The sequence below is a fragment of the Plutella xylostella genome, chromosome 5 (assembly GCF_932276165.1).
Source record: "Plutella xylostella chromosome 5, ilPluXylo3.1, whole genome shotgun sequence".
In the NCBI taxonomy this organism is placed as follows: domain Eukaryota; kingdom Metazoa; phylum Arthropoda; class Insecta; order Lepidoptera; family Plutellidae; genus Plutella; species Plutella xylostella.
This window is the reverse complement of record NC_063985.1, coordinates 9,659,081-9,685,682: the sequence shown is the minus strand read 5'-3', so window position 1 is coordinate 9,685,682 and position 26,602 is coordinate 9,659,081. Positions and strand designations below refer to the sequence as shown.

Genomic DNA, 26,602 nt, shown 5'->3' with positions numbered 1-26,602 from the left:
TGGACCTCATTGCTGGTTAGTTCTATTTTAAAGCCATTTAAACATGTCCCTTTTTCCGAGTAGCATTTGTCATGTAATCGTGTTCAGTAATACACTTACTGAAAGGCTGGTTTAGTGCGGCTTTGTGAAGCTAAAGCTACCAGAATTTACTTTCAAACGACCTCTGCAAGAGGGATTTTCTTTGCACGATGTGTTATGAATTTCGCTGCATGTTTTAGCTGAAGAAGCGAGTGTTTTATTTGAATTTGTCTATCTTTGTGTTGTCTCGTAGCTTTGACAGTAAAAACTTGATGTGGGTAATATGGTTGTTTTATGTAGGTTGGTTATGATGGTTGCAATAAAAGTATAATCCGAAATGGGACAACAAAACATTCTCGCCTTTAGAGATTTGGAAATTGATCAAAATTCAACGAAGTAGACTAAAATATCACTTACTTCCGGCTGTCATTCACATTATTACATCCTTTGTGGTATTGAATTATTTTAACACTTTATTGTAGATGTATACATACACATACATTAGTACAATGAAATAAATCTCTGATTATTCTTAACTAAGTACCTACGTATTTATTTTATTTGACTCTGAATGTTACTTTCTTTAATCATACAAAATAAAATGCATAGAGCTTCTCCTTTAACACAAATAAGCTCCGAGAAATGAAGGAGATAGTGTCTGCAGCTACAGGCTCCCAGGGTCTCTAGTTTGAAAAGAAAGTGAATTTTAGAATCCACTGTAAGTTCAGTGCAATTTAGAATAACTATTTCTGAATAGTACCGACCAGCTTACTCTGATGCCTCGCTGAAATTGGAAAACGTTTGATTGATCGGATTAAGCACTTTATAAAATGACACTACTCTGCAATATATTTAGATAGATTTTTACAAATACCATGAAAAAATAATCTCAGTTCCATATAATATGTCGTAGAGGAGTCTTACTCGTAATCGTATTCAATAGTTGTAGAACATCTTTATATCGGAGGAGTTGTCCGCCAGGTTTCCGCTTACCCTCCTCTTGTTCAAAATAAAAGATGCGCTTCGCCACTCTCTCCTCCGCCATACGCGATACGTGACCGCACCACCGAAGTTGTCGACGCATTAAATAGGCCTCAATGCCACCAACATTGGCCCGTCGCAGAACTTCGGTGTTACGCACTCGGTCAGACCATCGGATCTTTATGATGGATCGTAGACATTTGAGGTGGAAACGATCTAAAGTGCGTATGTGGTTGCGATACAAACACCACGTCTAGGAGGAGTATAGGAGGTTTGGCAGCACAATCGCCATATACATAGATATTTTGGTAGCCAGCTTAAGATCATGTGAGCAGAAGACATTGGAACGCAATTTGCCAAATGCCGCGGCTGCAGCGCTTATTCTGTTATTAATTTCGGCGTCAAGGTCACACTTGGATGTTAAAGTGCTCCCCAGATAACGAAACTTGTGCACCTGCTTCAGCTCAGAACTAGGGGTCGAAGTGGTCGCCATAGCCGAAATCAGTAGGACCAATCATCATCAGTCGTAGAACAAATCTTTTTCAGAATGACCCTCCGAGTCACACCTTTTGGTTTACTATACCGCTATAGAAACTCGCTGCATCTACTCGTATAATGTATACATATAAGTTTAGTATATAACAGAAGTAGGTATCTCATTCGCGTAACTAGATAACTAGGCCACTACACCCGGCACCGGTGTTGTCGGCGGAAAGGTCATTGATCATTGACACCTATTTACTTGTCCTTTGCAATAATAATTATACTTACTTATATTAATTGAAAAAAACTTTGCGATCAGTAAAGTTGAATTTCCCTGATATGCTGATTTGGGGAAAAATAAACTTTCTACGTTTAACATTTAGTGAAATTCCATCTTAATTGTTACACACACACACACACACACACACGCACTCACGCCTTGTACTAATGTACTCCCTTGCGGGGTAGGCAGAGGTGCATTGCTGCACCCACTTTTCGCCAGAGTGTTATGTTAGTCCCAATGTAATAGGGGGCGGGCCTATTGCCATTTTACGGGCACATCCCAGACCCGAGAACAAATATCTGTGTTTATTCAAATATCTGCCCCGGCCGGGAATCGAACCCGGGACCATCGGCTCAGTAGTCAGGTCACTAACCACTACGCCATTCGGTCGTCCTTAATTGTTAATGTCTTAATTGTTGTTATAATTAAACATAATAAATAAAAGTACTCTTCCTATTTAAAGTGTATATCTTACCGTATCTACGTTTATATACTAGGAACATTACTCTGTGCTTAGGTATCCTCAGTGAAAACTGTAAAATCTAATCCTAGCGCGGACTAACTTAATCTAGCTTTCAAAGTTATCTCTGAAGCTCCCGGACGCGCTAAGTAATAAGTTAATTCACTGAAAAGTGAAGGATAAGTATATTTAAGTTCTGTTCTTTTTGGCATTACAGTAATGTAATTAGCAATACAATGGACAACATTTCAAAAAACTAAAGCTGCTATAAATCGAAAACCATTTCGAGATTTAGCTCTAAAGGCCACAAAAAAAATGTTTTTGTATTTTTTGGATGTACCATTTTCGAGAAAATCATGAAATAGTAAATAAGTGCTGATGACGTCATGCATCAGGTGCGATGCGTTTTGATGATCAAAGCTTATAGATTTAAAAACAAAGTAACTGTCACTTTCATTTTTGATTGACGTTGACGTTTTATCGTGACGTCGTTGTTTATTTGGGTCATTTTCATAAATTCTGTTCTGACACTTTCTGATATTTTTTTTAATTTATCATATAAAATGGTTAGTACGTATTAAGAGATGACCTCTATATAATATGTCCCAGAGAATGCCACCGCCTACACAGCTGAAAAAATGCTTCTGCTTATTTTTTTACATGATAAGTAACATCAGAAATATCAATGTCATTTGAAAATGACCCATTTGTTGGTTGGCATGTAAACAAAGTTTAAATGTCACTTGTCAGTGTCATTTATGTTTTTTTTCGAGACTACGGCAATAGACAAAAATAAAAATTGAGCCTCATATGTAACCTCACTTCCGGTTTTAAAATAATTAACTTTAAAGTTAAAAATAACATGCAAAAATTAATGTATATACAAAATAAAAAAATACGGGTCCTCTAATTTTTTATAAACTATCCGAATAGCTAATAAAAATATAGGGTAAAGAAAATGAAATGTTGTCCATTATAATGTCCTTTGATGTAACGACTCTCACTACATATTTTTTTAAAATTTGTTTTGATGCATTTTCAGTGTATGTATACATATTCATCGATACCGTGGCCTTCCTTATTATTCCTGTGGGTTGTATGGTAGAAAATGCTTATAACATTAAGTCCACCCTTTGTACAATTATGTTTATATTTGTGTAAGAAATGATTAAATAGATAAATAAATTATTTACTACGAGCACAGATTACATATAAGTTACCAACTACCTAAGAGAGTCTTGTTCTACGCTAAGAAAGGGATCGAATTTCGTAAGCAATGTAGTTTCACAACGTCATTATAGTTAAGCCTGAAGCCTTTACTAGGTTTTCTTTTATCATGACGTTTCATAACGAATCGATAATATTAAGCCCCGTTATATTTCACCACCAAACGCAAAGCTCAGGACAGGTTGCGATGGAGAGTCACTGTGGGCGCTCTCTGCCCAATCTAGGGGACATAGGATACTAAGTTAAGTAAGTCATATTTCACCACCAAAAGCGGGTTAAAAGAGAAGCCACTACTTAAAAACATAGTAGTAGTAGTAGTAGTAGTAGTAGTAGTATAACTTTATTATCCTAACTAATCCTAATCCTAACTAATATTATAAATGCGAGAGTAACTGTGTCTGTCTGTCTGTTACTCTTTCACGCCAAAATTACTGAACGGATTTGAATGAAATTTGGTATACATATGTCTAGACCTTGAAAAAGAACATAGGCTACTTTTTATCCCGGAATTCCCACGGGAAAACTTTTTAAGGCGAAGCGCAGCTCGCGGGAACAGCTAGTTGTAACATTTAAGACTTAAAATCTATAATACAAAAAGGGCGGCCTTATCGCTAAAAGCGATCTCTTTCAGGCAACCCTTAGAGCTAAGAGATACATACTTACACTTATTACCTACTATGAAATAGGAAAAATAAATTATATTTGCGTGATGCAATACACTCAATGTAGCGAATAGATCATAAAAAAGTTTCAGTTTCCTAGAACGTCTTTCATATTTATTGTAGTATCTTTAAGCTTGTTTTTTTATGTATTAATTCATACCTATAATTCAATAAATAAAATAAATAAATATATTTTGCGGTAACGGGAAGGAACTTTATAAAAATATCTTCTGTTTTAGGAAAACTTCAAACAAAGGATACCGCCGATTATAGTATCCAAAGCAATCTTGATAGATTACTATTATCCATAAGACTGTCTTTTGTACTTATTGTATTTCATTAATTTCTACATACAACATCCGAAGTAATTTGGTACTATAGTCTATTTTTTTAACGAACGAGTCCTGAATATGTTTACTTCGTTGCTATTGGTCCTAACATTGAGTCATCTCACTATGTCGATATCGGGAATGTGCGAGAAACATACTAAGTACTCGTTTGTTAAATAAAATCCTAACTTATATATATATAATATTATAAATACGAAAGTAACAGTGTCTGTCTGTCTGTTACTCTTTCACGCCAAAACTACTGAACGAATTTGAATGAAATTTGGTATACATATGGTCTCAACCCTGAGGAAGAACATAGGCTACTTTTTATCCCGGAATCCCCACGGGAAAACTTTTTAAGGCGAAGCGAAGCAGTAGTAGACTATAAATTTTTACAGCGCAATGCGGACGTATGTCCACACAATACAGTTATTAAACCAAGTTATGTGTTTAAATTTTAATATTGCGAAGTTTTACGGTTGCTTTTATCTTTTGGCAGAGCAATTTGAAAGTGGAATTTTAAATTCACTATTCAAAGAGTGAAACATATTTGATTTACTTCATTGTGGTGTTTGCAAGGTGTAAACTGATAGCATTTTTTTTACTACAAATTACATCTTTTCTATAAGAAACCTTCCTCTTTAACAAAAGGTACGAATACAAAAAACTAGGTTACATTTACAAAAACCTTTGTTTCAGAATCGGCAACATTGTTTTCTTAGATACAATTCTACTGTTTTTTTCCAGCTGTAAACACAGGGCTTAGGGCATTTATAAATAGAACAGAGCGACGCCGCGTCGTCACTTGGTCGCTTCTGGAAACTCAATTTATTTTTATTTGCCAGCCTTTATAAATGCACTTCACCCGTTTGTCTTCTTACGCCAACCAACAAAATTGATGATACCGTAATGTGGCTATTATTAGTCTTTCTCCTATTCCTCTGAAAGGGCCTACTTACGGAAATAGGCCCGTTTATCAGTGACGCTGCAAAAGACTTGGAATTGTCGCCTTTTTAACTATATAATATATATTTTCAATGCTTGCGAGTGAATCGCGACGTTTCTATATTCTATAAATATATACAATAGAATATAATTTCACAGTTAATTTCATTATCTGAAGATTATCTTGAAAAAAAAAACACGCTGTACAAACAAACACGTTCATTTTCCCGACCCCAATCAGCAATTTAAATTCCAATCGCCATTTAATATGGAGGACAATTGAATTCTGCGCGGTCCACCCTAATAACGTCATTGGCGACGTATTCCCTAAGCTATTATGGAAAGGTTATTTACTAGTTAGGGATATGATAACAATTATGACACACTCATGATACTGTGTCGTAGCAACAATATGAAAAATGTGCTACGCCGTTTCGTAGCACATTTCGTAGTCGCGTAGCGATTTCGTAGCAGAAGATGTATATTTTCGTAGCAACAGCGACTTGATTCACGAGTGTGTCGGTACTCAGTATATCCTGTGCGCTGGACCGGAGCGGTCGTGTCGCGCGCGTCGCTGCCGCCGACATACGAATGTCTTCCGATAAAGTTGGCCAAACTATTGGACGATTAGGCACACTTGGATAACTTCCTGTCGTTCAACTATTGTGAGTCACTAGATTAGTGGATGGACAAGTTCGGAATGTGAAAAGGTATGATTAGTTTGTTAGAAACTTATGTTTTAGTTTTGTACTGATAAGTTTGGGTAAGATAATTACTGGACTTACAAGTTTATCAAGAAGGTGCTGCTATTGATTAGTATAAATTTAAGATATGGAAATATAATCCTGATTATTCATGAAAATAAATAAATTCATAACACAATTACGTGACTTCGTGGTCCGTCTGGCTTTATCCTACCTATTGAACTGAAGTTTTGTCAATCTCCGACAAAAATAAGTTCAAGTGCAGTCATACCAAATAAGCTAATTGCTGAATAGTGAATACATAATATACTGAAGACAAGTCTGTGATGCGTGTGAATAAGTATCATTTACACAAAAACTTACAGGGTGTTATTTATATAAGGCCACTATTTACACTCACGCACAATGAAAAAGTTTCACCTACCATTGACGTTTCATGTCACTGGAATTTTTTCATTGCTCGTAAGAGCTCGTAAGTGTATTTTACTAAATGTATCTGTCGTTTTTCCTAACTGGAACTACAAAGCTGCTGCGGTGAACCACTGGATTGAAAAAAGAATTAAAAGACAGATCTATGTGGATTCACCGGAGATCCGCTGATTCGTTTAAAAATACCGGTTCGGAAACGATATGTGGATTGATCTCATTTCAGTCTCGGCACGTAAAGCGCCAATTTGGAGTTCAAAAAGGAATTTGATTTTCTGAACGGATTTTGATTGCATACGCAATGAGCAAAGGAGACGGAAGTGTTTCAGACTGACAGATTTTTTGCGTCTGAAACATTTTGCAAATATCTAGCGGAAGGTTTGCTGTTACGCAGTAAAATTGTACCGATATAAAACTATTAGTTAATAGTCTGGATTTATCGTTATTATAATAATAAAATAAATCTAAAGGACGATAATAAAAGACGATAGCCAAAGTCAATTTGCTCGGGGTGTGTAACCCCGAATCAAATTTTTGTTATAGCGAAGGGTCAGATATCTGAATAGCTGACTGTACCTAGCATGATCTCTAAAATTCTTCGGTTCGAATACCGTGCTCGACTATCTCGCCACTGTCTATCACACTGTGTTGGTCTGTTAGTACAGTGATAAGACGTCTTACAAATAATAATGGCTTTACTACCAAAAATTTACAAATGAATAGCGGTGTTAATATTTAATATATGCTACACTTGCTTTTTTGGTGGTGAAACAGTAAATCGAATCGAACCATTGTGTGTTGTCTCTTATTGCTGCTGTAACATATTGAGTTACGCTGCATAATAATCTTTTGTAGAAATTTTAAACTTCGACCAAAATCAGAAATATTAGGCCCAGCACACAGTCATGCTGAAACTCAACTGCAACGAAACTGCAACTTCTAGTTAATTTTGAGTTGAAACCGGTTTCTAACTAGTTGCGACGTGTGTTGTCTCTCAAAAGTATCTATGGCCATCTATGGCATAAACTCAAAAGTAACTAGTAGTTGCAGTTTCGTTGAGGTTGCGTTTCACCATGTGTCGTCATATCAGCACAATTGATGCGTCACTCGGAGAAGTTTCTTTCGGACCCCCTCGTGTGATAATTTAAATATCTAATATAATCTACGTTGGAAATACCAGAGTATGAGAAATACTTACATGGCTAATGTCAGTAACTAATGAAATGGCAAAACTTAAGACCGCGTACTAATATTAATCATAAATTTTATGTAGTCAACGAGTGAAACTTTAACATTCACGTGGTTTCGGGCTACCGTTCGTTCGTTTATGAACCGCAAATCGCTTTAAGCAAGTTTCAATAGCGGTATCCGAATAATGCGGCGGAAGGAAAAATAAACGTGTTTTTGTACAGGGTTTTCCGCGTACACATCCGAAAAATAGTCATACAAGCCGTTATTCTAAACAACTTTTTTTCTAAGATGTATGGAGATTCGTGAAAAAGAAATCTACTCCCTATAGTAAAAAATCACTTGATAATAATTTTTCTATAAAGTTGTAAAAAAAACGCAAGTAAGTATTTGAAAGTTGGTTGACGTTAGCTGGTTTTTGGCCTTGGTCTCCTATTTACTCCGTAGGTCGCGTCAAGTGTCACCGCCGTAGGCCGCGTCGCGATGCTCATACATCTACGCGCCAAACGTCGGCGTGTGAGGGAGACCGCATCAGTACATTTCTATAGTGAGCATCGTGACGCGGCCTACGGCGTGACGCTGGACGCGACCTACGGCGTAAATAGGAGACCAAGGCCTTAGTAATGAAACGTTGACGCTTTATTTCACAACACCATTATCCTGCGTCTAAAAATACCCTAAATTCTGTTAGCGTCGTGTTGAATTTCTTATTTATTACCTACATATTCATTTATCCCGGTTATCCGAGGATTAATTCGTGTGAAAAATCTGCTCCACTCGCAGTCGGCAACCCTTTTTAACAAAATTTTAAGCCTTCGTGAAAGGCTTGTGTTTATTCAGGAGTTATAGAGCTTCGTATGAAAGACATTGGCCTTTCTTTTATCTACTTCGTTAGTGTCCAGTCCGTGTATTGTAATGCAGATGCGCACAGTTTTGGGAAAATACTGCTTATTAATTAAGGAAAATGTTCTTTAGGTTTTTTTATTAAGTTAAGTCAAGGTGAGATATGGAGAACACAGGCGCACTGTCTCATGGGACTCACATCATAGGGTATGGGATTTTTGAGCACATAACAAGACCTGAGAACAAATTGCAACCCGGGCCGGAACTTATTAACCGTTCACATTGTATTGTGTTCACTCTATTATAAGTATTCTGGTAGGTATGTGTCTAGCCAACAATATTTAAAATAATGGTACGGAACACTAAGTAAGTAGGTCCGACTACACTAGCCATGTTTTTTACCTTATACTAACACAATTTATCGTCAAAATTGACCGATATGTTATATTTTATGCATGAATATGCTTTGTAACACGGGTTAAACGTGTTTACTGACTGAAGCGAAACTGACTGTGACGACGGCACATCGGCGTGAGCACCCTACATGTGTTTTTTTTTAAGTAGTCAATTACAGTGTACCACTGCTGGGAAAAGGCCACCCCATGTTTACTCCACACGTCTCTGTTGTCGACCACCTGACGCCAATCCGGCAAAAATCTGTCCATCATTGCGATTTTGCGATTCTGTAAAATCAGACATCTCACTTCGATCTTCATTCTCCCTTCACCTTTCACTGTGTATATGTCATCTCATACATTATCTGTCAAAATCTCGAAATTTGATGGGTCAATTTGAAAACCCACTCCGGATTCAGAATCGAGTTTTGACAATTAGCTCTATAGAATCGCAATGCAGGTCGTCCCACCATCTCCGCCTAGGCGAATGTGAATACATATAGCTATTTATTAATATGCCTAATACCTACATATTATAATACAGTCCAATGGGGAATACCACCACCGAACATCACCAATTAACAATCCTGCCATCGTCGCACGCTTTTCAAATCTGACGTAACTGGTGACAGGCGATCGTCGCTGCTTATGGATTGGTTATTTCTAAAGTGTAGGTACCTCGTAGGTACGGTACGGTGGTGGCACGGTAGCTTGTAATAGGTAAAGTATTTTCTAGTAAACAAGACAGTATAGGTACCATTATACAGTATAGACAAGATTGCTCAAGGATCCATTAGGATCGTATTACACTTACAAACAACTCACTGAGCTAATAAAACAAATCCTTGTTCTACTTAAACTTGATTGCAGTAAATATTGTATTGTAACCTGAAACACAGATGACTAGTTGACTAGATAGTTACTACGTGCGTAACTTTACGAAAAGTCGTCATAAAAAAAGGTAAGTATTAATCAGGATGAACTGCCACGAAGTTTTTTTTTTTTAATCGCAACTTTCAAGCTATTTGTTTTGAATAAATGTAATAAATTAATTATTGTCTAATTCAAAAAAAAAAATTACGAGTATGTTTGAGGTCTAAGTGGAAAATGACAGAAAGATTTAAGAATCGAATGTATTTTAAAATGAAAACCATGATGCGCTGATGAACCATGATACGAAACATTTCTACGTGAAATTGATTTCCCTCTATCCAGCAAGATATATGCAGTATCCACCATCATGAAAGGAAATTATATTATGTTCGCAACCTATCGCCAATCTAGAGCTTCCTATGTAAAAGCTGAGCTTTACCGAAATTGGAATTTGAACGCAAATCTCTGTAGACTAAATCTAGAACAAGTTTCAAAACAGGACATAAAATCGAGAATGGGCCACATGACACAGCTAAATAAATGCAAAATTGTAAACCAATTGAAGTTTTCTCCCCAAGCGCAAATTCGGAATGCAATTTTATCATAGTTGGCAACCACAAACTGTTTTGATCAAAAACAAAGGAAAAAAAAACAAAATTGTATTTTGATGTCGTATCCAAGATCTAGGTAGGTATTTATGGTTTTTTCGAAGTCTTTTATAATTCTACGGCAAGATAAAAATTACAAACTTATAATAGCAAAAGTGTTTTATATATTTTGGTATTATAATATATTCATTTATTTCCACTTCGATTTCAGTATCAAGTAATCGCTATACTAAAATAGATATGCCAATAAAATAAAATAGATTATTAGGATGTGCTATTAGTTTGATTTTTATTACACAATGATTGCCCGGTCTATTTATACAAAGTGTTTGTCATAATCGTTTCGAGAATATTATTAATCGATTTTATGCATTCTGAATACCTAAGTTGGTTTGTTTGTACCTATACATATTCTATAGACAGTGATAGATAAAATAGTAGTTTGAATAAAAAAAAGTTGTAAATGTTAAAATGACAGATTGAGATTTTTTTTACTGATGTGTTGACCTGAGTCCGCGTTGTCGTTGTTCTATGGATGTAAAAAAAAAACACACACACACACACATTTTTCATTTTATTTAAAAACACGCCTCTTCCAACCCTTTTTCGAAAAATAACCAATATTTCGTTTTAGTGCTACATCGCCACCACAGACAGATACACAGATGTCTGTCGTCTGTCAATTCATAACCCGCTTCGTTTTTATGGATGGTTAAAAGCATTCCTCCACATTTTCCACAAGTCCATTATTTACGTTGAAAGATTGCCAAATAGGGACACCGTACATACAGGGTGCTGCAAAACCGGACGTATCAAGTCGCGTGACCAACAAAGTATATTTTGAACAAATATTTTTTATTTTGTGAATTTTCCAAAATTGTAGAGCCAAGGTTGACCAGAAGGGCTAGTACGGGGCGCATATAAGACGTGACAAGAGTTTTGCATCGCGCTCACTCACATCGCGCAGTCTCAAGAGCGAGCGCGACGGAGAACTTTGGTCACGTCTTATTAGCGCCCTGTGCTACATGGCCAGAATGACCCCCCGGGTCACCTTTTTGCGGCTTACTACAGGTATAACTCTTCTGAAACACCCTGTATAGCGGTGCCTACGTCGACCTACTAACTCGAAACTGACGGAAAATTAAGGCTCAACTCCCACCTCCGACACCGTCATTGCCCATTAAACTCATAATGGATTAAATATGCTAAAGAGGCACAGCGACGAATATGTATTATGTACTCACTACGAGTATTAAGGTGGCTCTACATTTTCGTGCAAGGAATAATTTTATTGATGTAACTTTAGGCTGTTTTAAAATTTTCACTTTGGCAAATATGACTTTTTCATACAATGAAATCGAAAGGAATCAACGATGAAATAGATTACAATTTTTTCAAAATCCAGTATGAGGGTAATTTATTTTAATTTAAGAAATAACGGCAAAATCGGATTTGTCAATCAAACCAAATGTCATAGCTCGGTCTATATTTCCGAAGTTGAGGAGCTTAGAGGAAACAGCAGTTTGTGTGCTCTGTCCTTAATAATAGTAGGTTTTTAACATTTTGGCGGCATAACGCTTTTACTTTCAGCTACCAATGTACTCTATGAAGCTTGTTTAAAGCCAGGGGATGAAATGTGTACGTAATATGAGTGAAGGTTTATGTAAAGCTTGTAGCATCTGTAGAAACATGTCCTGTGAGGCCTACTATCTATTTTCTTTATCATATTATTATAAGTTGTAAATAAAAACACATCGACATAATTTTTGAAACGACTATTATTTATTTGTTTGTTCTTGATTAACATGTTATTCAATATAGTTATTCTCAATAAAATTTTAATTACGGAAAAATAAATTTTAAGCTTTGATGATAAAAAAATAATTTACTGCTTTTCAAATTGCTAACAGTAGCATATAGACAAAAAATTCTAAGAAACTCCAATTAAATGTGCATAATTCGTAACCTAGTGAGAGGAAAGTTATGAGAATTCACTTGTAAAAGTTCTTGCACTAAGCAAAATGAGAATTTTCTTTTTTTCTCCTGTAAATAGAAGACTTTTCAGTGTTAAGCCGAATACTATGTGTTTAATTCCGCACTGACCGTTGGGTTTGATGCTCAGTCCCGATGTTTGTAGGCGGAGAGCGCTGCGGTATTATATTGTCATTTTGTTTTGAGGTTTTATCTAATCTTACCCTAAAACTGCTGTTTCATAGTAAAAAAAAATACCGAAGAAAGTACACCTGTTCTATTTTATTATGAGAGGGGGCGAAGTTCCTGTACGTGGCTCTCTCGAGTGGAACCTTTGTACATATCCCCTTGATTTCAGCTCAGCCAGCCTAGCTCCCGAGTAAACTGGAGTTGCTACTCCAGGCTTGCTAGCCTGGGTGTTGCAATAGCTTAGAAGGTATACCTGTTTTCTTTACATATATCAGAGTTCGTTACATAATGCATTAGATATATGCAGTTCACTGATAAAAAATCTAGCCTGTATGCGTAATATGTATACAGTTTATTCCAAAAGCAGCATAATAAGGCGAAAAGGGGTGACTCAGGAGGTCAGCCTGAACAACTTTTGTTAGTTCTACGACTTTTTTAAACTCGTGAACCGAATAAAAACTGCGGCCGTGGCATGGATCTGTGATCGACGTCTACATAAACTCGTTTAATTCGCTTTCCTCGAATCACAGCTCCATATTTATGGCAAATCGCCATATACCTAGTGATGTTTTTTACAATCACAATTAAACAGGTCGCTACTTACCATGGCGCGTCCGAGCCTTCATCTAGGCGGAAAAATCCGTACCAAATGAGCTGTGTGGAACATTCCAGAGCCATTACCCCGCTTGGCCTGGTGTGCCCATTGTATTCGTTTAAATTAACTACTTCTCTTGTTGAAAATGCGAAAAAATATTTAGTGTGGTTTTAATAACGAGATGGGTGCATCTGATGCAGGACCTCCATGGTCGTTAATTCAATCATATTAATTAATATTGCTTTTTTCAATATAAACAAAAAAAGGGAATGCCGATTGTGGGCGACGGGACCCAGGGTCATTCTAAATAACTTATCCCAATATTATAAATGCGAAAGTTACTGTGTCAGTCTGTCTGTTACTCATTGACGCCAAAACTACTGAACGGATTTGAATGAAATTTGGTGTTCATTTATGGTCTAGAGACCATGAGAAGAACTACTTTTTATCCCGGAACTTCACGGGAAAACTTTTTAAGGCGAAGCGAAGCTCGCGGGAACAGCTAGTTTAAAAATAAACGTAAACAATGCATAGAAACTTTGGTGGTCACATGGTTCAAATGTTATAGAACCACCATTATTATAGTGCCACAAAATTATCTGTTCTGGTGAGAGCTAACGTAAATGTCTTATATTTCTTCATTATTTAATTTGTTAAGTTTTCCCGTAATGGTAATTTACCCTTGCGGTTTTTATAAACCCATCTAATCTATATCTATATATAATTTATAAGTAAATAATGAGATATGGACCAATTTAGTTAACTGTCACCGGAACAGATAAGATCGTCGCACTGTAAGTATATTTAAGTCCTTTCAATATTGTAAATAAAATAGGTACAAAAAAATTAATAAAGAATTATACTCTGAGATACCCACTCCGTGTCGGCTTACTAAAGTCTATTATTTTATTTTAGATACTAGATGTCTTGCTCTGTCACTATGCTGTCAAAGCAAGCGAGCAATAGATTTAAATACGTTTAAATGTCTTGCGCAAGTCACCCAAAATTAACAAGTGCAAATGTCAGATTGTGAAATATTTTTACCAATTTTAATTCAGCTTGACATTTGCAATTGTCAGTTAAGTATCAGATAAAAGAATATACTTTATATAGATATCATATAGAACCTTTGCAACATCCTGTAGGTATAGCTGTAAAGCTTGATGTGTTAAATATAGCAAATGTAATTTTTAGTGAGCTTATTTCTGAAGTTTTTGCGGTAATGTAGGAACCCATTAGTCGGGTTGCAACACTGTTTAAAAAGTTGCGTTTTATACTCCCAGTTCCATTAATGAGCAGATTACGTTATAATATTCGTCTGTAACATGTCTTTCTAGGTATATATTTCTTTTTACTGATTTAAAGTTATTTATTCGTTTCCTACTTTGCTTAAATTAAGTTTAATTTTTATACTTAAATTTTGGAAAACTTATTGAAATTGCCGTGATTCTCCAGCTCTTTTGGAGCACTGTACTTTCTACATCACAGAAAAAAGCTGTACTGATTATGTTTTTTTTTGTTAATAGAATTTTATTTATTTATGCTATAATTGCACACTTTATAACAGTAACAATGTACAATTAGGTGCACTTAATGCTAAAAGCTTTTTCTGCCTGTGAACCTGCAGGAGATTCACAGAGAGATGTAAGTAAGGGTGTACAAAAAACACATTTTACATAACATAATTCATATAGACCCTTAATTGCTAAGTCTAATATAGTAATCATAGCAAGGCAACTTAAACGGATTAATGGAGCGATAGCAAACTGGCCGATTACACCGACTTGGTAAACTAACTTTAGTAATTAATAGCCGACCGTGTCAATATAGATTACATGATATTGTTTTCTTAAGAACTTGCCAACTTAGTTACAGCGCGCAAACAAGCTGCTGCCCGAAGTCTCCTTAACGTTGTTAGCCGAATACTGGGCTACTGTAGTACACAATGGCACATAATATTATACATAAATATTACAATAAAATATTGAAAAAAAACACAGGTCGACATAGAACAATATGGTGGTCTTATCGGTTAAAGCAATCTCTTCCAATCAAATTCAAATCTCTCTCCAGGATGGATAGGATTCCTGGATTGGATTGCACAATACCTCCGAATCCTAAAAATGACTGAAATAAGTCTGTACAGCAACTACATAACTGCGTTTCCTAAAAATATCAAACAAAAATAGGACTAAGTACGTTTTAGAACTCGTATTAAAGCGTTGTGAGTCATGAATCATAAAGTCTAATTTATTAGGCAATTCTTCACACTTTTTATACAAATTGTAAGAAGTCGTAAAAGATGTTTAATATTTGAAAGAAATGTTTATATCCGGGGTTTGTGCGTAGGTACAGTTGTTTCATTGTAACGTTTATAAATGTTAGAGTTACTGCTGCGGCACGTTGTTCTATGGCTAGACATTATGCTGACAGAAAGAAAATATTTGCCAATTGAGTTTGCGAGAAAAGAATTTTAAAAATCGGTATAAAATTAAAATGGCGGAGATATCGGTAGACATAGTACATTAAATAAAAAACCGGCCAAGTGCGAGTCGGGCTCGCGCACAAAGGGTTCCGTAGCAGCAAATATAATATTACAGTTAAATCAACCTATCTCAAAAACTATAAGAGATACTTTGATCAAACCAAAAATCGTTGAAAGAGTTAATTAGCATGCATCACCTCTATTTTTTTTAGAATTTTATACCCCGTAGTTATAAAAATAGAGGGGGGGGGGGACATACTTTTTACGACTTTGAGAGCTGATATCTAAAAAACCGTTCACTTTAAGAAAAATGTTTTTTAGAAAACTTTATATCATTTTAAAAGACCTTTCCATTGATACCCCACACGGGTATGTACATCGAAAAAAAAAATTTCATCCCTCAGTTACATGTATGGGGGGCCCCACCCCCAATTCTTTTTTTTACTATTTAGTGTCATATTTTTGTAGCGGTTCATACAACACATATTCCCATCAAATTTCATCACTGTAGTACTTATAGTTTCCGAGTAAATCGGCTGTGACAGACGGACAGACGGACAGACGGACAGACGGACATGACAAAACTATAAGGGTTCCGTTTTTGCCATTTTGGCTACGGAACCCTAAAAACAAATTGAGAACCTCCTCTTTTTGTTGGAATCGGTTAGAAAGCAGGAATACATAGAACTGGAAACATATTACAGTAACGCGATGAGAACTGGCAGCAGATGTAGAGTTTATACTTTGTGAAGCGCTTGGGCGATTCCAAACAGATCATGCCTTCCATTTTTATAGCATGGTGTAGAAAACTAAAATAGAGATTATCCTAACTAATATTATAAATGCCAAAGTAACTGTGTCTGTCTGTCTGTTACTCTTTCACGCCAAAACTACTGAAGCTGAACTGATATACATATAGTCTAGACCCTGAGAAAGAACATAGGCTACTTTTTATCCTGGAATTCCCGCGGGAAAACTTTTAAAGGCGAAGTAAAGCTCGCGGGAATAGCTAGTATTTACATAAATGTGTGAACCAACACGAAGTGAATCAGCATGGTGTGAAATTATCGAAGCATAAGCAGTTTAGACTTTGGTGATATGCACAAAGGTTCTATTCGAGAGAGCCGGGTAACACCCCTAGATATAAATAATTTTAATTTCTAGGGGCGTTTATATTATATTATATTATAATATATGTAATTATATTCGTGCGTAAAACGTACGTACGATTATCAGAGCCAAATTATCACATTTGTAATAAGTTTGGTCAGATCGGTTAGGAAACCTCTCCCGCTCTATGTAGCATGTATGAACATGAACATTCAACAAGAAATGTCAATCGTTATAGATCTGGCTTCAATTGCCAGTTACATGGGAAGAAAAGTTACGTGCGGAAATATTACAACCTCTACTTCTCGCCTCTTACTTTTTTCGAGTAATCCTTACATGTTTTAACTTTCGTTTCGTTAACATAGGTGTAGGTAATAAGATATCTATGAACATAATATTATATGTTATGTATAATAAATTCGAAGAGGCCTCAGGTGTTCACAAAATCTGAACGAAAAAGGTGAGTATTTCAGTGTTAAGAGGTTCTATAAAATATTCTTAACGATCAAAACTAATGAGAATGTAATCCACGCCCAAGCTACGTTAGAATTAATTTGAATATTTCTTGAATTAATTTAATCGCTTATTCGCAAAATATAACAGCAATAACTTGATGCGATTACAGTACTTACAGTATTTTTTGCAACACTTTGTACTCCAAAAAGGAATGAATGAATGGGCGCAATAAAAACAAAACTAATTCCTATGATGATTCTGTCAAAGAACAAAAATTTACCGAATCATTTCTTTGGATTGTAAACAATAAATTATTATTAATATAACGTGTCACCCTAATTTTAATAGTTAGATTATAAGTATTAAGACATTATAAAATCGAACACGTCTGAGAAATTCTGCTATTAACTAAATAGACACTACCAACAATCCGTTTGAGTGTCGTAAAGGGCGGATAAAAAATACTTAGTCCCGTTTCGGCGTGATGCGCAATTTAAATTCGCAGCGGACGGACGAGTATCCTAATTCCATACCCTTTTCAACGACGCCACGCGCTGTCACTTCCATTTGCTTTTTGTTCAAAGGGTCCGGTCTGGTAAAAAGTATTTGCGAAAGTTCACTGTAAGCCTGCCTTAAGTTAAGCCAAGGAGGGTAGCCGCTATGAATGCTGAGCTGAAAATATTGTACGAAAAAGCGCGGATGTGAAGACGGCATGTTTAAGTAAAAAAACAATTGTTTTATTTATTTTCCTGTAAAAATTCTACTATGTATTTTTAAATACATACTTTTGGTTGGTTGTGGTATATTGTGGGTTGTTAAATCTCTCCGAATGTGTCATTTTAAATAATTAAGGGTCGGCAATAGGCAATCGAGGGTTGGCATTGTCATAGAATTATGTAGTAAATGATGCTCTACAGCCTTGAAAAAAATCACACCGGTAGTCGAAGAGTCTAGCTAGGTGCTGAATCATTCGAATTTAAGTAAAAGCTTATGGGTAACTGTAAATTAAATTCAGAATATGACGAAAAACCAGTATATGACACTCCCGTATTGTAACAACTGTGTCGTAATCATCAAGAATTTTCATATGATTTTTATCATATTATAAAGTTAAAGGCTTAGACTAGGCGCTAAATACCTTGTTTTTTAATAAACACACACTTATTTTGTGTAAATTAATCCCAAACTTGAGCAATTTTTTTCCTCAAATCTTCATACAAATATCTATGGCGGTTTTCTGTGTTATAAAATCATAAACACAAGTGACGTTTGACTCAGTTGGCCGCTGGCCTCCAAAGAAGGGTCACGTCGGTTTAGGCAGCACTGACAGCTCGCGATCTTATCGTGTACAGATACAAAATCACTGCACATTGGTTGTCATTGCACTTTTTCAACTTTTATGACACCAACATAATTTGATTTGAAATTGAGGAAGCATAATTCTTCCAATATATTCAATACATTAAATTAAATTAGATAGTGTGCAATATTCTCGTGACATTACAGTCTCGTAAAGGTCTGATGAGGAGCAGGAATATAGCGAATGGATCTAAGTGATGACAATACGCACGAACATTAGGTTAGGGATCAAAAATACAGTCTCTTGGTGCTGGTTGAGGTATGGTCTCGTGAGGATCTGATGAGGGCAGTAACACGGTGGTGGCTCAATTTTATTTCAAAGATGTTAATAGCTAAAAGCATCGAGTTTGGGCTATTAAGTATGTTTTTCAGAGAGAGAGAAAGAGAATTTATTTTTCCTCTGGATGTGTTAGGTTTACTGGGTTTACTAAGTTCATTCTGTTAATGGCATCAAGTTGTTATGTGTTCAAAAGTAATAATTATTTATTAACAAAATGCTGTTGGTTCTCCACGAAAATGTAAAAATAAAAATAAAATAAATAAAAATAAATTCGTAACGTAAAATTGTCAAAGACGGAATTTCTTCTATAGACAGTAGCCACAAAAAAAACAAACGATAGATGGCGTGATTTGAAGATAAAGATACATTTATTCGACACATAGACAGCAACAACAAAAAAAATACAGATTTAAAGAAAACAAACACGTCATACTTATACAAAACATCAAAGAAAAAAAAGGATACACATCAAAATAACTGGAAAAAATATAAGCCCCAATTTACTTGTGTGGGACAGGGAGTACCATAATATTTTTTTTGGGTTACTCCCCATCTATGCGAAATATCAGCTTGATATCTTTACCCGCTTCTGAGAAAAAGGGCGATGACAGACGGACAACAAAGAGATCCTATAACGGTTGCTTTTTTCTTTTGACGTTCGAAACCCTAAAATTAAGTAAAAATATTATGCTGCTACCAAAAAATGTACTTACAGGTATTGAAAAAGCGGTATATAGTACTAAACAAATTATAAACAAACAAAAAACCCGACTGCACGCTAAAAATATGAAAACAAGTCCCTATGTTAATGGAAAGTATCGTAGGCGGGGACCAGCAGAGCGTTCACCATTTAGCTGAATGTTACTTAGAAAACGGCCTTGAGTGGCGGTCAAGTTGGTCCCCGCCTGCGATACTTTCCATTAACATTGGGACTATTCTATTCTATTCTATTCTCTGTGGGGGTCTAAGTACCTGCACCTGGCTCTCTCGAGTGGAACCTTTGTGCATATCCCCAAGGTCTAAACTGCCTTCCTAAGCTTGGACCATTTCCCACCACGCTGGTCCACTGCGGGTTGGTGGGTTCACATATCTAGACGTGCTAAATCTAGATATGCAGGTTTCCTAACGATGTTTTCCTTCACCGTAAGAGCGATGGTATACATTGTACTTAAGTTAAAAGAACTCATTGGTACATGTCAGCGCCGGGATTCGAACCCGCATCTCTTGATTGAGAAGCGGGCGCTTGCCCGACTGAGCTACCACCGCTCTATTAACATTGGGACTTGTTTTCATGTTTTTAGCGTACAGTCGGGTTTTTCGTTTGTTTATAATTGTATTTTTTTATTTGTAACTTTTTAGTTGTTTTTATTTTATGAAATTTTACGTCAGTAGTTCATGATCATTTTTTATTTCAATAATTTTTGTGTTGTTATTTAAATACCTTCAATATGCATATTTTTATAATGTGAAAATCAAGCCCTTTCATTTGATACCTTACACGGCAAAGTTGAATTATTATTTTTTCGATCATCACGTTATGTCCTCTAGAGGGCGCTATGTTCATTTTAATGGAACGTCACATAGCCTATAACCATTGCGCCATCAATACGCTTCTAACAATACCTCATACATCAAAATCTATCAAGCCGTTTAGGCTACAGGAGGGAACAAAGAAACAGACAAACATACATACATACAATCAAAAAACATTACCCTCCTCTTTCGGCAGTCCGGTAAAAAGGAGTAAGACAGGGGGTCATTCTGAACTTTTGCTCTACGAGTTTTTGAAATTAACTTTGTTGGACATGTGAATTTTTACCATGGAAAACGAATATTTTTTTTCGCGAATTTGCAAATCTCCTAGAACAAAAGTTGTTCAGAATGACCCCTTGAGTCATCCCCTTTTGGCTTAGTATAGCCCTTTGGCGACACTATGTATTTACTTGGCGACCGAATGGCGTAGTGGTTAGTGACCCTGACTACTGAGCCGAAGGTCCCGGGTTCGATTCCCGGCTGGGGCAGATATTTGTTTAAACACAGATATTTGTTCTCGGGTCTTGGGTGTTGATATTTATATTTAGTATCTATCTATCTATGTATTTGTGTAGATATATCAGCTGTCCGACACCCATAACACAGGTTCTGCCTAGCTTGGGGTCGGATGGCCGTGTGTGAGATGTCCCCACATATTTATTTATTTATTATTTATTTATTTACTTTGCTTTGTCGTCGGGGTTCAGTTGGCTGGAGAATGCCCGAAACTTATTATCTACACTTTAATACTTGTAGTTACCTTTCTACAAGTAAATACCACATTTGTTTGAGAAAGCTAATCGGGTTCCGAGTATAGAGTAAAGTGGCACTCCTATTAATTTCTACTCTTTCCTGGTGCCTACCAGTGTAAGTAAGAATTATACTTACTTACCCTAAAATCACCCAAAATGTACTTAAACATAATTCTCAATAAAGTTGGCGAGTAAAATTTTATCGACCCACTGTGCTAACTTACATGTGTGCGTGTCACTGCGTGTGCTGTGTGAAGAGCATTGAAAACCCAAAATTGGCGCGGCACGTCACCCTGTACGGGGCCTTAAGGTTGAAATGTATTACAAATAATTTAAGTCTACATAGAGCGGTCGTCAGTAAGATATTGATTGATCCGAAGTTTATTATAATATATTTTTTAGCATTTATTTAGTTTAAGACACACCAAAAGCTAATAGGCAATAATTAATGTCAATCAACGAAAAATTCGACGTGGTCAAATCAGTTTGACAAAATAGTTTGACTACGTGGAAGGACCCGAAATTTAGGGGAAATTTCAAAATCCTCTACAATTAATTTCCATAATTATGTAACCGTACATGCGATAGTTCCGCTGCCTACTGCTAATTTGTTTTAAAGTTAGTAGAATCGCCCGTTACGTAACAAGGTGGTGTATTCCAAACTTGATAAAGCTAATTGCTATTCAATTCACTCACCGCGCCGCTGCCGGTCACCGCACCGCTTCATTTAAAACATTTGTCCGACAGAGACATAGATCTTGATTTACTACTCTTATGGCTAGTTTACACGGTGCGAGCTAGCGTTCGAGTCAGCCTTCCGAGTAGCTGCACTGCAGTAACTCGCACTGTTTGGAAGTAACTTACGAGTAACTCGTACGTGCGAGTTGGTCAGTAGCTCGCATCAGCTCGTTGACACAGTGCGAGCTAGCGCACGAGTCAGCCTTCCGAGTAGCTACACTGCAGTAACCCGCACTGTTTGGACGTTACTCACGAGTAACTCGTACGTGCGAGTTGGTCAGTAGCTCGCATGCGAGTTACTTCAACATTTTTTGTTTTCACTCGCCTCGCCCGACAGCAACTCGCCCATGACAGCGGCTCGGCCGTCGCTTAATGGCTAGTTTACACGGTGCGAGCTAGCGTACGAGTCAGCCTTCCGAGTAGCTGCACTGCAGTAACTCGCACTGTTTGGAAGTAACTTACGAGTAACTCGTACGTGCGAGTTGGTCAGTAGCTCGCATCCGAGTTACTTCAACATTTTTTGTTTTCACTCGCCTGCTCGCCCGGCAGCTACTCGCCCATGACAGCGGCTCGGCCGTCGCTCGCCAGTGCCAGCCGGACAGTTGTCAGTGGAACCCGTGTTTTTTTGTGTACTACGCCGCGACTCGACTCGGCATGGGACTGGGTGTCGTGTAGACAGCAAAGGCGAGCCGAGCTACTGGCGTACGAGTACACAAACCGAGTAGCTGTCTACTGGCCAGGCAGCAGCTCGCACTGTGTCAACGAGCCTTTATGCATCATTTATACTTTCAACAAAGCAATCAAGTATATTTCTATAATATGCTGCAATAATTAGGTACACTATAAATTACTTGTATCCTAGGATATCTCATAAATTTACCGCCTTTGCACCATCTCGTTGTTCTAGATGGCTCTGAACAAACCCACGAGACAACTTAAATATATTATTATAGTCTTTTTTCGTGTTACATAGTCATTAGAACAGTAAAGTTAGACGAATGTTTATCCCCTAAAAAGTACAATTTGATATTGTAAAAACGTAGTTTAGTGTAATACAAAATGTATCTACTATTCTAATTAAAAGTAACCACAGGACAACTTCAGTCCTAAAACCCTTGCTAATCCTGTGAGTCTATCACTCTTTGTCCTTGTTTTTAAATCCTATTATGCTAGTAATCCGAGGCTAGGGAGCTAAACAAGCGCCCTCTAGCCAACTGTAACCGCGGTTTAATTCGCCCATTGGGACAGCGCACTAACATAGCAAACATAAAAGGGAGCGCTTGGCTACGTCACGTGAATTTAAATTTACCGAACTACTAACTAGTATACTATACTATACGTTTCATTTTATATTTCAAGGTTATAATAGTTTTAATCTGAACATAGTTTCATAGTTTTGTGTTTACTAGTTTAGAATTTAATAACTCAAAAGGAAGGCAATAAATCCTACGAATCTGTTCCCAGCGACAAAATATCCCGTCAAATCTGTACCGAATTTACGGCGTTCGAAGTCAACTGTGTAATATGCGTAGTATGAATAAGTTACTGCCTGCGGGGTTAATCTAGTTTAACAAAAATCTGACAAAAATCTGCCATACAATCGGTGCGGTGATTCAACCAGATAGAGTCGTGGTTACCGCAGCAGCGTTCCAAAATCTCGTTATTCGTAAACTAGAAAGACCTTCTGCACCGCCCTTTCTAGAGATCCGGAACGCGACCGGCTCAAAAAGAATATTTAATACAACACAAAAATTCTAGACTAAAATCCTTCATGACTTGAATAAGTAAAACGAATGGGACAAGCCGGTACTATATTTCATTTTGCTTGGTGGGAACTGGAAGCTTCCGCTAGAAGCCTATCATATTAGGTATTAATTTTGCAAAAAATCAACTGTATATACTGTGATGCTTTGCGTAGTTTTTTCAACTTTGAATGACGCTTCATGGTCGTAATATCTGAAGGGATCGAATAGCTGTTTTGAAATGAGTAAAATAAAATAAAGATTGAACTTTAAATCATTGATTTATTCATATAGATATAACTATTTAATCAGGTAGATATTAGAAAAAAATCGGTTCGTGACTTAATAAACTATACATACCTATAGAATAACGCATATAGATATGCGTTAACTATTATGAACGTAAGTGCTTTATTAATAAAAAAAATACTTTGTTTTGTTTACCATTACCCGTGTGTTTGGGTAAAAACATATTGTTGGTTCTTCCGTGAATATATAAATAAATAATAAATAAATATGTGGGGACATCTCACACACGGCCATCCGACCCCAAGCTAGGCAGAACCTGTGTTATGGGTGTCGGACAGCTGATATATCTACACAAATACATAGATAGATAGATACTAAATATAAATATCGACACCCAAGACCCGAGTACAAATATCTGTCTTTGAACAAATATCTGCCCCAGCCGGGAATCGAACCCGGGACCTTCGGCTCAGTAGTGAGGGTCACTAACCACTACGCCATTCGGTCGTCAAAAACTGCCCAGGTCTCGATGGAGTCGAAGGCTTTTCCATAGTCCACAAAGGCTAGACACAGAGGCTGATTATACTCTTCGGTCTTCTGTATAATCTGCCTTACTGTGTGGATGTGGTCTATTGTACTAAAGCCTTTTCGAAACCCAGCCTGCTCTGGGGGCTGAAACTCGTCTAACTTTTGGGCAAGACGGTTCGTGATAACCCTTGAGAACAGCTTGTATACATGGCTTAAAAGCGAGATCGGTCTATAGTTCTTCAGAAGGGTTTTGTCACCCTTCTTAAAGAACAATACCACGACGCTCTCAGACCATGCCTCCGGTGTAATGCCATTGTGAAGAACCGAATTGAAGAGCCTCTGGAGCTGTTCGAGGATTGCAATACCTCCAGCTTTCAGAAGCTCTGTAGTAATTCCGTCTTCACCCGGAGCCTTGTTGTTTTTAAGCTGCTCAAGGGCTATCCTAATCTCACCTATGTCGACGTCAGGGATGTCGTCAGTGTAGTGGCGTATTAGTGGCGCTCTGGAATCGGTGAGCTGCGCCACACACTTCTGCGCGTGTGAAGCATAAAGTTGTCCGTAAAAACCTTCGATTTCGGCAAGAACCTCCGGCTTAGAGGCAACGATATTACCATCTGCAGACCTCAACTTCGTCAAGTGGCTTCTCCCAAGTTGCTGAACGAAGACTTTTGACCCCCGATTTTGCTCAATTGCTGCTTCTATGGCGCGTGTGTTGGAGCGACGGAGATCTCTTCGTATCAGCTTCTTTATACGCTTGTTGAGTACCCGTAGTTCTGACGAAGTGTCACCTGCCGACGGAAATTCGCGTCTCTGCCTCATAAGCTCGAGTGTCTCGCTTGAAAGTTTAGACTCCTTGCTTTTGCTTCTCACGCTAAAATGTCTGTGGCCCACCTCACGAAGAGCCTTCACTATTTGGATTGTATCCGCGTCAATATCCGTAGTGGTTTCCAGCGATTCGAATCGGCTCTGTAGTTCTCTCTGGAAGCTGGTGTTGCCAGCTCTAATTTGGTGCAGTGTGGGACGAAGGGTCGACTTCACCAGACGTCTCCTCTCCAGCTTGAAGTTAATATATAAATAAATAAATAAAATATTCAGAGTACCTCGGAGAAGTCGGTGATCACTCCCAGTTTTAAACCTATTGATCACTGAGACATCTCTGAATATGTGCCGCTTGTCAGTCATAATGAAGTCGATTTCGTTTTTCGTCCTACCATCGGGGCTTGCCCATGTCCACTTCCTCTGGGGCTGTTTCTCAAAGAAAGAATTCATCAAGTACAGCCCCTCCCTTTCGAGGAAGTCAACAAGCATTTGCCCTCTCTGGTTTCTGCTACCAAAGCCATGAGGTCCTACCCTCGATTCGTCGCATTCTTGTACTCCCACTTTGGCTTTGAAGTCCCCCATCACAACGGTGTATTGGGTCTTAGCAGTACACTTGATAGCTTTAGAGATATCTTCGTATACTGCTTCGACTTCTGTGTCAGAGTATGCCGAGGTTGGTGCATATACCTGTACGACCTTCAAGGAATACCTCTCGGTTAGTTTTAGTACTAGGTACGCTACCCGATTCGACACACTGCTGATCTCCACTACGTTGTTGACAAGGGTCTTGTTGACGAGGAATCCTACGCCACCTTGGGACAGTTGGTCGCCCTCGCGATGGTAGAGCATGTGGCCGGACTCCAGGGTCATCGTGTCCTCGCCCTCTCTACGGACTTCTGATAGCCCTAAGATGTCCCATTTTATTTATTACCAATATATAATATTATGTGTTACAGTATATAACATAGAAGTAGTAAAATATGGTATAATTTTCTATTTTATATTATATAGGTTTCAAACATACCAATCTCGAATATTTATCGAGGTCACTAGAAGAAGTAGTCCCCTCTATCCATATCAAAAAGTGAATATAAAGGCAGACGTCATGTTAGGATAAATTGGCATTGTGTAGCATCAAGGCAAAGTTTGAGTGGAAACGTTCCAAACTTATGCGGTTTGACCCGATACCGCCCATACTGTGGCTGGAAGGTTAATCTAGCTTGACAAAAAACAAACGAACGGGAGATGTAATGCAATCGGTACGTTTTATACAACGAGATAGTCGTGGTTAGCGTAGAGTGACCCCCCTGGCTTGGATAGGTATCATCCTCATCTCTACTGTATCAGTAATATTAAAGACCGTAGTGA

At 37.4% G+C, this 26,602-nt stretch overlaps 1 protein-coding gene across 1 annotated transcript in view; it reads left to right on the top strand.

The window, feature by feature from the left end:
* Window positions 1-5,940: 5,940 nt before the first annotated feature.
* LOC105387543 overlaps window positions 5,941-26,602 on the top strand; it is an 88,862-nt gene continuing 68,200 nt past the window's right edge. Inside the window, exon 1 of the mRNA XM_038112987.2 lies at window positions 5,941-6,101. The gene's annotated coding sequence lies outside the window, so the exon portion shown is untranslated. The remainder of the gene's footprint in view (window positions 6,102-26,602) is intronic.